The following is a 13,529-nucleotide window of genomic DNA, read 5'->3' as shown; positions in this document are numbered from 1 at the left end:
GATCAGTCCAGTATCAAGTGCCGCCCTTCTTGCCACTATGGCTCGCCAAGTGGCTGATGCAGTTTCGGGTACAGTGGCTAATTGGAACTTGGTATCTGGTAAATATCGCCCTTTGAGAACTCCGGTGCAGAGGGAATTGGGGTTCATCATGAAACGCCAAACATGGTTCCTGTTGGGGATATTACCACTAGGCGTAAACCGGCCTACTTGGGTCGGGTTAACTTCATTAGTGGCGTAAACAGATGAAGGCCCAAGGCCTGTAGTCGGTTAGAACATGTAGCCGTAAACCGGCCTGATGTATGACTTGTATTGTAAGTAAGGAATAGAGAGATACCAACCGGAATACGAGTATGAACCGGTTAGGACTCTATGGACCGACGGGCGTCACCCGTGTATATAAGGGGACGACCCGGTGGCGGTTCAAGAGGGACGACCACAACTCGAGCCTAGGCGAAGCTTGTTTGCTCCCTAGCCATCGAGATCATATCAATTCCATCACAACTAGACATAGGCTTTTACCTTCATCGAAGGGGCCGAACTAGTATAAAACCCTCGCGTCTCTCGATTCCGCTCAACCCCTCTCAAGCTACCACGTAGATGCATTGGCCTCGCGACTAAATCCTCACACTAAGGACATCTGACGTGTTAATTCCACGACAGTTGGCGCCTACCGTGGGGCCAGCGCACGGTGGTGTTGAGTTCTTGAAGGGATCTTTTTTAGGGTTCGAGGGACTCATAATTTTTTCTGATGAAGAAGAGCCGGTTTGAAAAGGCCTGCGTCAGCTTCAAATTCGTCGGACCATGTTTACAATCTGTGAGGTTTAAAGGTTAAAATCTTAGGGCTGGATGCGTCGCCGTCGCGTCATCTCAATACGCCGAGTCCGAGACGAGATCTTCTGGATAAGATGATTTATCTGCCATGTTACGACTCCGAGGCTGATTGGAGTTCAAGTGATCCGTCCGACCATAGATTCCGCGAGTTGCCGCATCCGCACTCATCCTTGCTGTTCCACCGCATTATCTACAGATTCTCAGTTTTTCGCGAGTTGTCGCAGCCGCGCTCGTCCATAATGGCTGCCGCTCACAAGGGGATCAAGTCCCGAAGGGGCCACCAGTGATTACGCGATTTTTAATCAACGAGTACAGCCACTGCTCTTGTGATATGACAAGGTTTCGTTGCTGCTGTTTTTTCCGTCAAGCTATCGAAAAAGGTAGTAGTAGTTCTCACGTGGTGGTCAAGGCTGGTTGGCAAGAGTAGATCTTTTGTCTCACGTGATACAGATCAGACTTTTTGGATCTTCAATCATTAACCAAGTCGGTCAAATCAACCATGACCCGGTGGGGGTTTGGAGGTAGCCGCGGATTCATGTTGCCTTCGAGTCAGCCTCACCTCGGAACCGCCGTACTCACTGCCGCGTGTCGAGGCCGCTGCTGTCCGTCGTCGCTTCCGAAGCCCGGTCGCCGCTGGCGCACTTGCCTTCTCCGCCAGCACGGGCGCACGGCCCAAGTCCCGTCGCTACTACACTGCCGTCGCTGGCCCTGCCTCTGCGTCGTCCGGGCCGCTGTGCCGCTGCGGCCTCCCTGAATAATTCGCTGAGTTGCTTGCTTGAGCGGCCGACGCCATACAGCCGTGCTAAATCGCCGTCTTGTTGCGACTTCGCAAGCCGTCTCTACTGCGCCGCCCTGACTCTTGCTTTGGGCCACCTCGCCTCTGCCTTGCTTCGCCGCAAGTCGCTCGTGGCCTCACACTGGAACCAGCTGCCGTCAAGCCACCCTGCGACCCCACAAACTGGCCAAGTCGCCGGGTTGCCTGGTTGCCTCTGCCGGAGCTTGACTGCAGCTGCGGCCTTGCGCCACCCAAGCTATGTCCTGAGCCGCCGTCGCGGCCTCAAACCACCGCCTCCGCCGGCTCAGCGCCTTCGCTCGCCCGCACCGGCTCTGCGTCCGCGCGCTCTGAGCAGTCTTCAGCTTATGGTGACTCTGGTGTTTTGAACCGCCGTGCCTCGAGCCGCCTGCGCCCTTCACGTATGTCCTGAGTCGTCGGGTGCCTCCTCACCCGCAGCCATACTGAACCGGCGCGGCTGAACCACTCGCCTACGTCTTCACCTCCGCTGCTGTGAACCGCAGCTTCGCGTCAAAACCGCCGTCACCAGCTTACCTGGTCTCACTACCGCGGAGAGCTGCTGTTGCCAAATCATCATCTCCCACCTTGTTAAAGATGCGTCGCTTCTGCGGCCTTGTTTGGAACCAAAAAGGGAAGGCAGAAGCATATAAGAGAGAAAACCTGTTACGTGCATGGATTATGCGGCCAGAATGCTAATGACATGCATATAATATTCACTTTCCATGCACTTCTAGTGCCTCACACACGGTTCAATCAGCAACTTGATATTATCCAGCGACGTGGGTGTTCAGTGATACATTAGACGTGCATCTATCCGGTTATTTCTGATCTAAGCACATCCACCATCCGTGATCACCCGACAAAAAATACCAGGTGCTATCTTGTCTATTTATTTTTAGTGCATATTGTTTTTATCAAAGAACAATTACACCGGTCTGTGACATTTTTTTCGCAGGACTATTATTTATTACAAAGGTGTCGCACAAGGGGCATGTACCAACATTATTTTTTGGCACTAGCACTTGTCCATGCCGTGCTGTTCGATGACCACGTACGCAGGTCGCCGCCCCCGCTACATCAACACGACGCGGCTGATTGGCCTGTCCGCGCGGTTTACTGCGCCTGCAATTGACTTGCCGGTTTACGCGGTTTACCACGACTGCGATCGACTCGCCCGTCCGCGCGGCCTTACAGTGCCACGGACGACTCGCCCGTCCGCCTTCGGGACCGGTTTACGCGTCCGCACCGGCTTACAAACGCTGCGGCTGATTGAACCGTCTGCTCTCGTGGCCGACTCACCCATGAGTGATTTCAACTCCACCAAGTGGTCATCAACTTCATGGTGGATAACTTCTGGCCTAACATATGAGGTGAAATCCATCCGGTATATTTTTATATATTATGTATTGTTTTCTCTTTAAAAGAGCAATTACTCTAGTTTGCGATGTTGTTGAGGCAGGACAATTGTTCACTACATCAACACGACGTGGTTAAATCGCCCATCCGCGCCGGTTTACAACAACGCGGCCGGTTCATCTGTTTAAGCCACCTCTAATATTGTGGTCATCTTTTCCGTCCGCCTCTCGCGACCTGGTCTACATCAACATACCGGGCCGCACCTGTCTGCATGAGCTATTTATTGAGTATGAGCAAGTCACTGCTTGGGTAGCCCGGTTTTTCTTTCAACAAAATGGAGGCAAATTATCATATACTATCAACCGCCGTCTGCACTGGTTGGCTCAATAGGCAGGCAGACAAGTCGCCGCCACTACAGTTTGGTTAACTTCAAATCGCCAGTTGGAAGGAACCATTGGCCGAGTTGCTGACATGGCTCATACGTGATCATTTATAACCCGCCGCAGTCACTTCAACCTTCTGTGGATTCACATCGTGCTATCCAAACCAATGATATACAAGTTATGCCGGTTTACATCACAGCCAAATATGAAGAGTCTCAAGCTAACTCCTTGAGTCACCTTTGAGACTCGGGGGCTACGATGACATAACTCAGCAAATCTTGCCAGTTTCAGCAAATTTAAGAACCCCAGGACGATGGAGTGAAAGATAACCCGATCCTGGAGGCTACTGTTATATTGATGAAAATTTAAAGGCTGTCTGAAAATTTCCGGCTTAGAAAGTATATAACGGTTACAAAATCCCGGTTTAATGAAGAAGTTCCAGATCATCAGAAAGGATCTGGTTTATAATCCGGTTCAAGGGAAATCTATTCTCCCACAAGGCTCTGAAGCGTTCAAATCCGGTTTAAAAAGGTCCGGTTCAAAAAGGAATTAATTTCTCGCAAGTTGAGTTGAAAGGCCATCAGGAAATTTCCGTCTGAAAATGAAGATTCCGGTTTAATATCCGGCTTAAGGGAAAGATGTTTCCCACAAAACTTTGAAGCTCTCAATATCCGGTTCAAAATCCCGGTTCAAGAAGAATTTATCTCTTGCAAAAAGTTAAAGGTTGCCGAAGAGGACCTGTCGCCATGATGCATGGTTCAAACATGGGTATTCTGCCTTATTGGCTTATCATATTATTGGTTACATGGGGGCTTCAGCTGACAAAGCGGAGTACTGCCTGTTAAACCGGCTATCACGCCACAACAAAGCTTGGGAGCTTCACACCCAAGGGGCCAAAGAGAGTTTGGATGCTATGCACAACTCAAACATAGGCACCCAATGAGCACAGCTCATCACGTTACTTGGGGGCTCTTTGGTCAAATACCAAGGAGTTTGAATGGACCCTTGTAGCTGGGTATCGACCCACGGCTTGGAAGCCTGGTACATTTACCTAAAACCCCGGGTTAACCTGCCTTCATCAAGTAACACACTCCTATCCAGGTCATCCTGGCACGGCCCTCCGAACGTTTGACAGTTACTGTCCTTGAGACCCTGAACTTGTCAAAGTTAAAACGGTGATTGGCTAGTTGGAGGTCTATCTTAAAAGGCTTTGTTAAATGGTTCAACTCAGTGGCCTGGCAGCCCACAAAAAGCCTCGCATTTGGGCCTGGCAGCCCCCAAAAAGCCTCGACTACACGGTTTCCATTTGAACTTTGGCTGAATTTTAAACCGATTTTTTGGCTTGTTCAACCGTCTTCTAAGACCGGCATTTCTTAAACTGGCTTGGTTTACAGCTTTACGTTGACAGACCTTAATTTTAAACCGGAGTTTCTTAACCCGGCTTGGCGTTGACTCCCTGTCAACCGCCCGGATCATCTGGCGTGAATCATCACCCAGTATGACTTAATCTACGACACGGTTTTATTACAAACCCGGCAAAATATGAGGGGAGTTATCATACTCAAGATTTTGGTTATCACCCTTACTACGAAAAGTTGGTAAACCAATGATGTGATTCAATGTCACAGGACACTTTAAACTTGTTGTATGCAGAAACAAGTTGTCAGTGCATATAATCCGGTGTTTAACCCGGCCTGGCTTTGGACTATAAGTCGCCAGCATATATTTGGATTGCGCCATTGGAATTATGCGCTTATAAATCATTGGGTATATTATTCAAATAGCCAACATGGCTGGATTTTTATTATGGTTATCAATAACCAGTATTATGATCAAGGTTTTCAAAAGTCGCTTTAGCGCAATGGCTATCATATTATCAATGGATATGATTTATTCTACAATTCAAGGAATAGTCCCGAGTCGCTGCAGGCTTACAACCCGGCACTTGGGGGCTACATTATTCAAATTGAGATTACATCAAATATGCAAGTCTCATGTCGCTGCAAGCATGCACCATGACACTTGGGGGCTAATGCAAAGTCATTTTTTGCTCATCTTATTGAAGACCCGACTCATCACATTATAATGAGCCAGCCCTTGGGTACTACCAATTGCTCATGTCAACAATTCAAGGTACAAAACTTTTTATCCATTATATTGAAGGGTACATTCCTCAGTTGGTAAAGCACAAGGCTCTTAACCTTGTGGATGTGGATTCAAGCCCCATGATGGGGATTACATCATATGAGGTTATTTTTATTGAAGTATATATCAAAGTCCCAGCTCAATATTATCTTACTGACCCGGCCCTTGGGGGCTACACCATTGCTATTCAAAGTTTACATGATTATATTTACAAAGTCCCCGCTCATTATTGCATAATGACCCGGCCCTGCTCATTACACTGGTTGAAGTTTTTATGAGCATCAGGAAAATACAAGTCCCAGGTTGCTGCAAGCATGACAACCCGACACTTGGGGGCTACATATGCGGAATACTCAGTTCTGACTAGTGATTCACATGAACAAACTGGATTTCTTCAAGCTTGTGACATTCAGATTGAAGCAAATCTTAAGCTGTTACTACGTTACCTTCTTAAGATTTGAGGGCTACAAGTGATGGGTATATAAGAGGTATATTTTCAAAATCTGATGTCAACAAACAGTTATGATCTTGTGCCATCAATATTTGTAAACCGGCCAAGTTCTACATTCTTAAACCGGCTGAAGATCAGATGAGTATTTCAAGGACCAATATTGTTTTTAAGCATTGGGAGTTGAATCAAAGGAGTTATTCTTCACAATACATTTTCTATGAGAAACCAATGTCGGCAAGTTGATTATGAAGCTGGCTTATTAAACCGGATTTTCTAGAAGAAGGAAGTGACAAGGATTCAAGGATAATCAAGTGCCGGTCTACAAGAATATTTAAATCGGAGCACAACCCGGCAAATTTGTCCTTGTATTTATGTTGCAGATCATTTTAACATGGATGAATCCAAATTAAACTGGGGGCTAATGTCGGGGATACACCCCGCGGTATAAACCGCCGGATGTATGACCCGGCTAGAGTTTGGCGGTTCACTAGCGACCCACTTGGACATGGCAGTTTACGATTCATTGGTAATCTGGCAGGCGGGTCAAAGGAGCGACAAGACCCGGTGGCCCAACAGGCGGTTTATGGAAGGCCGGATCATGCTATGGTGGGCCGGTTTAAGAGAAAAGGCGTGAGGAATGTTTAGTTTACAAGGAAGACCCGGACTTGTATCCGGTTTGTATTAGAAGGGAGACTAGTCCTAATCCTAAAAGGACTCCACATGTAACCCGCCTCTCTAACTTATATAAGGAGGGGCAGGGCTCCCCAAAAGAGGGACAAGCAAGCAAACAACAATCTCTAGGGCTAGACACAATTAGAGGAGAGCCGGTTTATGGCGACTCCCTCGTGATGATAATGAGATCTAGCCTCAAACAACATGTAGGGTTTTTACCGGATGATGTTTCCCGGGGCCCGAAGCTGTCTAAACCCTTGTCTTGTGTTGCGTCTCTCGATTCCGCTCAACCCCTCTCAAGCTACCACGTAGATGCATTGGCCTCGCGACTAAGTCCTCACACTAAGGACATCTGACGTGTTAATTCCACTAGGCGTAAACCGGCCTACTTGGGCCGGGTTAACTTCATTAGTGGCGTAAACAGATGAAGGCCCAAGGCCTGTAGTCGGTTAGAACATGTAGCCATAAACCGGCCTGATGTATGACTTGTATTGTAAGTAAGGAATAGAGAGATACCAACCGGAATACGAGTATGAACCGATTAGGACTCTATGGACCGACGGGCGTCACCCGTGTATATAAGGGGACAACCCGGTGGCGGTTCAAGAGGGACGACCACAACTCGAGCCTAGGCGAAGCTTGTTTGCTCCCTAGCCATCGAGATCATATCAATTCCATCACAACTAGATGTAGGCTTTTACCTTCATCGAAGGGGCCGAACTAGTATAAAACCCTCGTGTCTTTGTGTCCGCTTTAACCCCTTCAAGTAAACTCGTAGCGATGGCTCCACGACTAAGTCCTTTCGCTAGGACATCTGCCGTGACAAATCCACGACAGTTGGCACCCACCGTGGGGCTATCGCACGATGGTTTGACGATCTTGGAGGGCAAGCTCAAGGGACTCGAAGGCTATGTTGTGGGCCGGATGACCAAGAGTCGTCGGGGCAGGATCTACATCGACGATGCAGGATGGGGTCCCGAGGCCGATTCGATCGAGTACGGGTACCGGGTCCCCTTTGGTGGCATACACGTTTTCATTGGCAAAATCGGCGAGCCTGGGCCTGAGCCGGACATCTGCACCAACCTCATCGAGACGGCTCAGCGTGCAAGATTTACCTGGGCTAAACCGGCCGTGAAGCGTGTCTTCGTTGGAGTCGTCCACGAAGGAGAGCGTGAGGACGAATCAGAACACGGTAGTGAGACCGTCGTCTATTCCGATGACGAGTCCTCGACTTGAGAGACCGATTCGCTGTACCAGTTGCAAGACGACCAGATTAGGGGCTGTTCCGATGGCGACAGTATTCCGGACCCCCCGCGCCAGGTCAACCGGGTTGGAATATTCATGGCTGGCACACAGGCGGCGAATCACTCTTCGTCCGCCGCAGCAATGCTCTCCGGATCAGCAGCGGCAGCGGCAGCAGGGGCAGGAGGCCTTATGTGCCCGCCGGTTCAAGTCCTATCCGACCTGTTTGACGCACTGGCCGCGCTTATGGTGGAAGCCAATCCGGCAGATCAGGGAGGCTCATGATGCAGAAATTGCAAAGGTGAAAGAACAGATCACGCGAGCCAAAGCGGATCTGGCGGCAGAGAAGGACAAGATGGCGACAGAGCGGGCCGCTTTGGACGCCCAGGCCTATAAGCTCATGCTTGACCAGAATGCATCACAGGAGGTTTTGAAGCGGAAGCACAGATCACGCCTGCCGTTAGGGTTTGACCCTCGAAATCTCTTTCACACTCCAGGAGCTGGACCCAGTAATCCGCCACAGTACCCGGAGACAAACCGGATTGAGGCACCAGGACCAGGGGCGACGGTCCAACCTCGCCTGATGGAGCTGTTGGGGAACTTTGCAGAAAACAAAAATTTTCCTACTCGTTTCACCAAGATCATCTAGGAGTTCATCTAGCAACGAGTGATTAGATGCATCTACATACCTTTGTAGATCGCGCCAGAAGCGTTCAAAAGAACGGTGATGATGTAGTCGTACTCGACGTGATCCAAATCACCGATGACCAGCGCCGAACGGACGGCACCTCTGCATTCAACACACGTACGGACGGGAGACGTCTCCTCCTTCTTGATCCAGCAAGGGGGAAGGAGAGGTTGATGAAGATCCAGCAGCACGACGGCGTGGTGGTGGATGCAGGGCGTCACAGCAGCAGGGCTTCGCCGAGACTATGAGGGAGAGACGTAACGGGGGGAGGTGGAGGCGCCAGGGGCTGGTCTGAAATCCCTCCTCTCCCCCCCACTATATATAGGGGTGCCAGGGGGGGCGCCGGCCCTAGTAGATGGCATCTACTAGGGGGGGCGGCGGCCAAGGGGAGGTTTCCCTCCCCCCCAAGGCACCTAGGGGTGCCTTCCACCACATGGACTCTTCCATGGTGGAAACCCTAGGCGCATGGGCCTATAGGGGCTGGTGCCCTTGGCCCATCTAGGCCAAGGCGCACCCCCTACAGCCCATGTGGCCCCCCGGGACAGGTGGCCCCACCCGGTGGACCCCCGGGACCCTTCCGGTGGTCCCGGTACAATACCGATAACCCCGAAACTTGTCCCGATGCCCGAAATAGCACTTCCTATATATAATTCTTTACCTCCGGACCATTCCGGAACTCCTCGTGACGTCCGGGATCTCATCCGGGACTCCGAACAACATTCGGGTTTCTGCATATACATATCTTCATAACCCTAGCGTCACCGAACCTTAAGTGTGTAGACCCTACGGGTTCGGGAGACAAGCAGACATGACCGAGACGACTCTCCGGTCAATAACCAACAGCGGGATCTGGATACCCATGTTGGCTCCCACATGCTCCACGATGATCTCATCGGATGAACCACGATGTCGAGGATTTAATCAATCCCGTACGCTATTCCCTTTGTCTATCGATATGTTACTTGCCCGAGATTCGATCGTCGGTATCCCAATACCTCGTTCAATCTCGTTACCGGCAAGTCACTTTACTCGTACCGTAATGCATGATCCCGTGACCAGACACTTGGTCACTCTGAGCTCATTATGATGATGCATTACCGAGTGGGCCCAGTGATACCTCTCCGTCATACGGAGTGACAAATCCCAGTCTTGATCCATGTCACCCAACAGACACTTTCGGAGATACCCGTAGTCTACCTTTATAGTCACCCAGTTACGTTGTGACGTTTGGCATACCCAAAGCACTCCTACGGTATCCGGGAGTTACACGATCTCATGGTCTAAGGAAAAGATACTTTGACATTGGAAAACTCTAGCAAACGAACTATACGATCTTGTGCTATGTTTAGGATTGGGTCTTGTCCATCACATCATTCTCCCAATGATGTGATCTCGTTATCAATGACATCCAGTGTCCATAGTCAGGAAACCATGACTATCTGTTGATCAACGAGCTAGTCAACTAGAGGCTCACTAGGGACATGTTGGTGTCTGTTATTCACACATGTATTACGATTTCCGGATAACACAATTATAGCATGAATAAAGACAATTATCATGAACAAGGAAATATAATAATAATGCTTTTATTATTGCCTCTAGGGCATATTTCCAACAGTCTCCCACTTGCACTAGAGTCAATAATCTAGTTACATTGTGATGAATCGAACACCCATGGAATTCTGGTGTTGATCATGTTTTGCTCTAGGGAGAGGTTTAGTCAACGGATCTGCTACATTCAGGTCCGTATGTACTTTACAAATCTCTATGTCTCCATCTTGAACATTTTCACGAATGGAGTTGAAGCGACGCTTGATGTGCCTTGTCTTCTTGTGAAACCTGGGCTCCTTGGCAAGTGCAATAGCTCCAGTGTTGTCACAGAAGAGCTTGATCGGCCCCGACGCATTGGGTATGACTCCTAGGTCGGTGATGAACTCCTTCACCCATATTGCTTCATGTGCTGCCTCCGAGGCTGCCATGTACTCCGCTTCACATGTAGATCCCGCCACGACGCTTTGCTTGCAACTGCACCAGCTTACTGCCCCACCATTCAAAATATACACGTATCCGGTTTGTGACTTAGAGTCATCCAGATCTGTGTCGAAGCTAGCGTCGACGTAACCCTTTACGACGAGCTCTTCGTCACCTCCATAAACGAGAAACATTTCCTTAGTCCTTTTCAGGTACTTCAGGATATTCTTGACCGCTGTCCAGTGTTCCTTGCCGGGATTACTTTGGTACCTTCCTACCAAACTGACGGCAAGGTTAACATCAGGTCTGGTACACAGCATGGCATACATAATAGAACCTATGGCTGAGGCATAGGGGATGACGCTCATCTCTTCTATATCTTCTGCCGTGGTCGGACATTGAGCTGAGCTCAATTTCATACCTTGTAACACAGGCAAGAACCCCTTCTTGGATTGATCCATATTGAACTTCTTCAATATCTTATCAAGGTATGTGCTTTGTGAAAGACCTATGAGGCGTCTCGATCTATCTCTATAGATTTTGATGCCTAATATATAAGCAGCTTCTCCAAGGTCCTTCATTGAAAAACTTTTATTCAAGTAGGCCTTGATGCTGTCCAAGAGTTCTATATCATTTCCCATCAAAAGTATGTCATCTACATATAATATGAGAAATGCTACAGAGCTCCCACTCACTTTCTTGTAAACGCAGGCTTCTCCATAAGTCTGTGTAAACCCAAACGCTTTGATCATCTCATCAAAGCGAATGTTCCAACTCCGAGATGCTTGCACCAGCCCATAAATCGAGCGTTGGAGCTTGCACACTTTGTCAGCATTCTTAGGATCGACAAAACCTTCCGGCTGCATCATATACAATTCTTCCTTAAGGAAACCATTAAGGAATGCCGTTTTGACGTCCATTTGCCATATTTCGTAATCATAGAATGCGGCAATTGCTAACATGATTCGGACGGACTTCAGCTTCGCTACCGGTGAGAAAGTCTCATCGTAGTCAACCCCTTGAACTTGTCGATAACCCTTAGCGACAAGCCGAGCTTTATAGATGGTCACATTACCATCCGCGTCTGTCTTCCTCTTAAAGATCCATTTATTTTCTATGGCTCGCCGCTCAACGGGCAAGTCAGTCAAAGTCCATACTTTGTTTTCATACATGGATCCTATCTCGGATTTCATGGCTTCTAGCCATTTGTCGGAATCCGGGCCCGCCATCGCTTCTTCATAGTTCGAAGGTTCACCGTTGTCTAACAGCATGATTTCCAAGACAGGGTTGCCGTACCACTCTGGTGCGGAACGTGTCCTTGTGGACCTTCGAATTTCAGTAGGGGCTTGATCAGAAGTATCTTGATCATTGTCATTAACTTCCTCTCTAGTCGGTGCAGGCACCTCAGGAACATTTTCTTGAGTTGCGCCATTTTCCGGTTCAAGAGGTAATACTTCATCAAGCTCTACTTTCCTCCCACTTACTTCTTTCGAGAGAAACTCTTTCTCCAGAAAGGACCCATTCTTGGCAACAAAGATCTTGCCTTCGGATCTGAGGTAGAAGGTGTACCCAATAGTTTCTTTGGGTATCCTATGAAGACGCATTTTTCCGACTTGGGTTCGAGCTTTTCAGGTTGAAGTTTCTTGACATAAGCATCGCATCCCCAAACTTTTAGAAACGACAGCTTAGGTTTCTTCCCAAACCATAATTCATACGGTGTCGTCTCAACGGATTTCGACGGAGCCCTATTTAAAGTGAATGCGGCAGTCTCTAAAGCATAGCCCCAAAAGATAGCGGTAAATCGGTAAGAGACATCATAGATCGCACCATATCTAATAGAGTGCGATTACGACGTTCGGACACACCGTTACGCTGAGGTGTTCCAGGCGGCGTGAGTTGTGAAACTATTCCAGATTTTCTTAAGTGTGTGCCAAACTCGTGACTCAAGTATTCTCCTCCACGATCTGATCGTAGAAACTTGATTTTCCTGTCACGTTGATTTTCAACCTCACTCTGAAATTCCTTGAACTTTTCAAAGGTTTCAGACTTGTGTTTCATTAAGTAGATATACCCATACCTACTTAAATCATCAGTGAGGGTGAGAACATAACGATAGCCACCGCGAGCCTCAACACTCATCGGACCGCACACATCAGTATGTATGATTTCCAATAAGTCGGTTGCTCGCTCCATTGTTCCTGAGAACGGAGTCTTGGTCATTTTACCCATAAGGCATGGTTCGCACGTGTCAAATGATTCATAATCAAGAGACTCTAAAAGTCCATCAGCATGGAGCTTCTTCATGCGTTTGACACCTATGTGACCAAGGCGGCAGTGCCACAAGTATGTGGGACTATCATTATCAACCTTACTTCTTTTGGTACTCACATTATGAACATGTGTAGCATCACGTTCGAGATTCATAAAGAATAAACCATTCACCATAGGAGCATGACCATAAAACATATCTCTCATAAAAATGGAACAACCATTATTCTCAGATTTAAAAGAGTAGCCATCTCGAATTAAACGAGATCCCGATACAATGTTCATGCTCAAAGCTGGCACTAAATAACAATTATTAAGGTTTAAAACTAATCCCGAAGGGAGATGCAGAGGTAGCGTGCCGACGGCGATCACATTGACCTTGGAACCATTCCCGACGCGCATCGTCACCTCGTCCTTTGCCAGTTTCCGCTTATTCCGCAGCCCCTGCTTTGAGTTACAAATGTGAGCAACTGCACCGGTATCAAATACCCAGGAGCTACTACGGGCACTAGTAAGGTACACATCAATTACATGTATATCACATATACCTTTTGTTTTGCCGGCCTTCTTATCCGCTAAGTACTTAGGGCAGTTCCGCTTCCAGTGACCGCTTCCCTTGCAATAAAAGCACTCAGTCTCGGGCTTGGGTCCATTCTTTGGCTTCTTCCCAGCAGCTTGCTTGCCGGGCGTGGCAACCTCCTTGCCGTCCTTCTTGAAGTTCTTTTTACC

This window comes from Triticum aestivum, chromosome 1B (assembly GCF_018294505.1).
Source record: "Triticum aestivum cultivar Chinese Spring chromosome 1B, IWGSC CS RefSeq v2.1, whole genome shotgun sequence".
NCBI classification, from domain to species: domain Eukaryota; kingdom Viridiplantae; phylum Streptophyta; class Magnoliopsida; order Poales; family Poaceae; genus Triticum; species Triticum aestivum.
This window is presented reverse-complemented; position numbering follows the sequence as displayed.